The sequence below is a fragment of the Rhagoletis pomonella genome, unplaced genomic scaffold (assembly GCF_013731165.1).
Source record: "Rhagoletis pomonella isolate Grant_MI unplaced genomic scaffold, Rhpom_1.0 Rhpom_scaffold_00187, whole genome shotgun sequence".
NCBI classification, from domain to species: domain Eukaryota; kingdom Metazoa; phylum Arthropoda; class Insecta; order Diptera; family Tephritidae; genus Rhagoletis; species Rhagoletis pomonella.
In genome coordinates, this window is record NW_023458741.1 from 94545 (window position 1) to 98991 (window position 4447).

The window sequence follows — 4447 nt, forward strand, 5'->3', positions numbered from 1 at the left end:
GCCAGAATACAACCCTGATATATATTGCTCTCTATATTTTCACATTTCTGTCAAGATCTAACTCAATCCTGTGAGGACGCAGCTACAGGTAGCTGTCACAAACTATCACCAGCCTGTGCGGGGGAAGCGTTTATCAACCGAGAAAAGTAGGCGAACAGACCTCCAGGAACTAGTGACAATCAGCGACACTGTCCGCAAGGAACACAGCTATCGCAAAATGGCAGTTTTGGTGTTGCCTTACGTTCTGGAAAAATTATTAGCTGGTGAAATTTATGGCACGCTATACGCCGAAGAATAAAGTATTTATATTTTGTGCGGCGAACAGTAACCCATAACAAAAATTTAAGTATGGCCCCAGTTGCGGCCCTTCATTTTTGTGGCATCACTCACTTTTTTCGTTCAGTTTGAAATAAAATATAAAAATAGGTATTTATATCATTTCGCGAGCACCGGCTCAACAGACGCAATGGCTGAGTGAGTAGAGCAGTGGCTGCCATTCGAGAGATCCGAGTTCGAGTCCTAGGGCAGGAAAATTTTCTTTTTCTTTTTTTATTTATTTAGTTTTTTTCTTATTTAATTTTATAAACTATCTGTGTTGAATTTTTAGCTTTTTTGGTCTAATTTTCTTTTGGTGTATAGATTTTATTGCTTTAAAAAGAAAAAATTGTTTTTTAAACTACTACTAAACTAAAAATTTTAGAAACTGAAAGTGAAAGAAAATAGATGAATCAAAAAAGTCTCCAAACGTTATGAATTTTTTAAGCAATAAAACTAAAAAAATTGTATTAAAAAAAATCGTTGCTGAGGATCGAACTCGGATCTCTTGAATGGCACGAACGTGCTCTGCTCACTTGGCCATTGCCACTGTTACAGCAACGTTATCGAAATTGAAATTTATTGAAAACAAACAAAAAATTTCAAAATCATTCGTTAAAAAGTTAAGTAAAGGTTTTTGTTTACTTGAGGGAATTTTTTCAAATCGTTACTGAGGGACACCTTAAGTAATCATTAAACAACTCTGAGTGCGGCTGTTAGTGTCTCAGTTTTCAACACATACATTTAGGTTTAATGTTTGTTATTTTTTTGCAAATTATTTGGAAATTCATACACAGTTATGCAAGAAAAGCATACCTGCTTTCGAACGAAGTAGTATTTATATCTAGTATTGCAAGAATATATAGCATTCTGTGGAAACATGTGTATGTAAGTTAACTACATATATATCGTCTATGTTTTTGCAAAACTGTCCATCGACCAATTGCAAAACCGCCTATCTTAGGCACTCAAATTTTATATTAGAGCGAAAAAACGGGTTTTCTTTCAAGGCATTTCCTTGATAGGCGGTATTTTCTCTAGCTATTATTTTACAGATCTGTTGTTTTAGTAACGATTTTACGACTCTTATGGATAAATCTCGATGCCTGGAGTTCAGGGTTACTTAATCTCGTTTTTGTCACAATGGCATATTATTAATGTTATATATTCTTGCAATAATAGATATAAATACTACTTCGTTCGAAAGCAGGTATGCTTTTCTTATATACGTGTGTATGAACTTCCAAATAATTTGCGAAAATCTCCTTATACAGAACCCTGCCAGCCAAAAGTGGTGAAAAATCTAGTGAAACCGCGGGTTTCGGTCACTTCAAAACTGGTGACATTTGTATGGGCGGTGTGCAGATTGTCACCACTTTCCCCCTGTACGTGTGATCCTCTTGCATCACTGTCGCACTCATTCAGATACTTCGTAAGGAAAACATATAGCTGCACTCGTCTAGCATTGCCAACTTCAGCTGGCGCAGGGTTGCATTCTCTTCACAGCGAATTCAAAATAACTTTAATAACTTTAAATAAAAAATCTAAAAATTTTTTTTGGATTTTAATTTGCAAAATTTATTTTTCAAAATGCATTGTTAACCTAATATACATAGTTAGTAATCAATATTATGAATAAAAATTACAATTAACATTAATAATAAAGATATTTTTACATACATATGTGCCTGCTTAATTGCTTATTATTACTACTACTCCTTTGCATATAGCTGTTTTCAAAAGTTGCAAATTTTCTATAAAAAGGTTAAGCGATTTTAACAGTATTATAATCAAAAGAAAGGTAATCGATTTACCTTTCTTTTAATATATATGAAGAGTCGCAAATCATTTGTAATGGTGCACAAACTTTCAGTTTCGTTACAACTTTGCAAAATTTTACCACTTTTTCACTTCTTATATATACATGTTTTCAAAAGTTGCAAAATTTCTATAAAATAGTTAACCGATTTTAACAATATTATAATAAAAAGAAAGGTAATCGATTTACCTTTCTTTTAATATACATGAACAGTTGCAAATCATTTGTAATGGTGCACAAACATTCAGTTTCGTTACAACTTTGCAAAATTTTACCACTTTTTCACTGCTTATATATAGCTGTTTACAAAAGTTGCAAAGTTTTTTTGAAAACGTAAAGCGATTTTAACGGTGTTATAATCAAAAGAAAGGTAATCCGTTTACCTTTCTTTTGATATATATTAAGAGTTGCTGGTTCAGAAAAACTAAGTTTCCTTACAACTTTGCAAAATTTGACAAGTTGGACCTACACTTTGAAGGTGCTCCTGGCGTTGAAGGTGCTGAGGGCGGAAGGTACCCATGGTGCTCCTGGCGACGAAGGAGCTGAGGATAGAAGGTACTGGTGGTGCTCCTGGCGATGAAGAAGCTGAGGGCAGAAGGTTTTAATGGTGCTCCTGGCGATGAAGATGCAAGCGTTGAAGGTGCTGATGGTGAATCCCAAACCTGTAAACAAACAAAAATATCAATTCAAATTTATAAACATATAAAAAGTCTCAATACATACTTTAAGAATGTGACCAAGTCGCTGCTGTTTTGCAATCTAAAAGAAGAAATTACATTATAATTAAATAAAATTGTTAAATACGTATCCTTACCTTCAAAATTTTCGCAAAGTGACATTTCTTCACAGTATGTATACTGTCATCAAAACTCCGATGTTTCTAACTTGCTCGCTCTAACGCATAGAATTTTATTAGAGTACGAATTCTTATCGGGTATGTAGCTCTAACAAAGGGACATTTTTTTGACAGTTCGAACAAAAAATTTGTAAGTGTGTGGGTGAGATGACTAAAAAGTTGTGAATGTGTTTGTAAATCGTTTTAATTTCAGGGGAAAGTGGTGAGCCGTTGCTGACAGGGAAGAAACATAAAGCTCCCTATTTTTGCCTTATCTTAAGCAGGGATCCCTCGATTTGGAACTTAAAACGAATGCAGAGGAAATTAAAATTTTTGTAACGTTGCTAGAGTACTTTTCATATTTATGTCTTTAACACCAAATTATTTGATTAACAAATTCTTGCGTAAAACGCTGAAACTGAATTGCAAACTCACTGCAGAGAGCTTCACGCTGTCAAACGACAACAATTGACTAGGGCCGTTCAATATCCGGTTAACACAAACCGGACGTAAAATGTCCATAATGACGTTTAGTAACTTTGACGAGAGCTTAACTTGTTTTATTTCATTCATTTTAGTGCAGTTTTAAAAATCTTTTGCTAAAAAAACTTTTGTTACACTATTTTATTTTATTCCTTTGATTTTACATGTTAAATAAAACCTTGTTTTTAAAATTTTTTCTTTTTTACATTACACATTTTATGTTTATTCTCTCTATCTCTACATGTAAGTTTATGTAACTTAAGAGTTGCGCCATGTTAGAAACAATTTCCGGTATTTTCTCTTACCAAAGGATTCATAATAGAATATATCGATTCCTTTGCGCAAAATTATCGTATGTTACATGTTTTACGAAATTCATTTTTTGATGCAACTTTGTTTTACAACCCATAACACTTCACCTGTTCAAATATTACGGCTTGAATTCCAATGGCTAACCCAAAAATTTACTGTAAATTTTATCGTATGTGACAATGGCTTTTTCTTGTGGGCGAAATCATCATATGGGCTAAGAAATTATAATGTAGAAACCTTTCTACAAAACAATCTTACACTTAGTTATATTTCTCAATTATCTCAGCAAATCTAAACTTTGGTATTGATTGTGCTAGCCAAAGCAGAGAAAAATACAAAAAAAAACTTTCCTGTAAAATTTGGTTTTCTTACATACTATAACTTTGGGCAAAGGGGTAGATATCATACCAGTACCTGAAACTATACTACATAGTTGCACCGGCAAATTACGCTCTGCTATCACTAGCAGTAGTGAACACGCTGTAAAGAAGCTGTTAAGCAGGGATCACATGATTTGTACATTTATACAGATTTGTACATTTTGGCAGTCACAGAGTGGTGTTGTCTAGAAATAATGAGTATAGCTCAATAATAACTTCCCAAACAACACCACTCTGTAACTGTTGAAATGTAAACATCTTGTGAACCCTGCTTTAGATGAAGATAAACATAGGGAGCTGCAA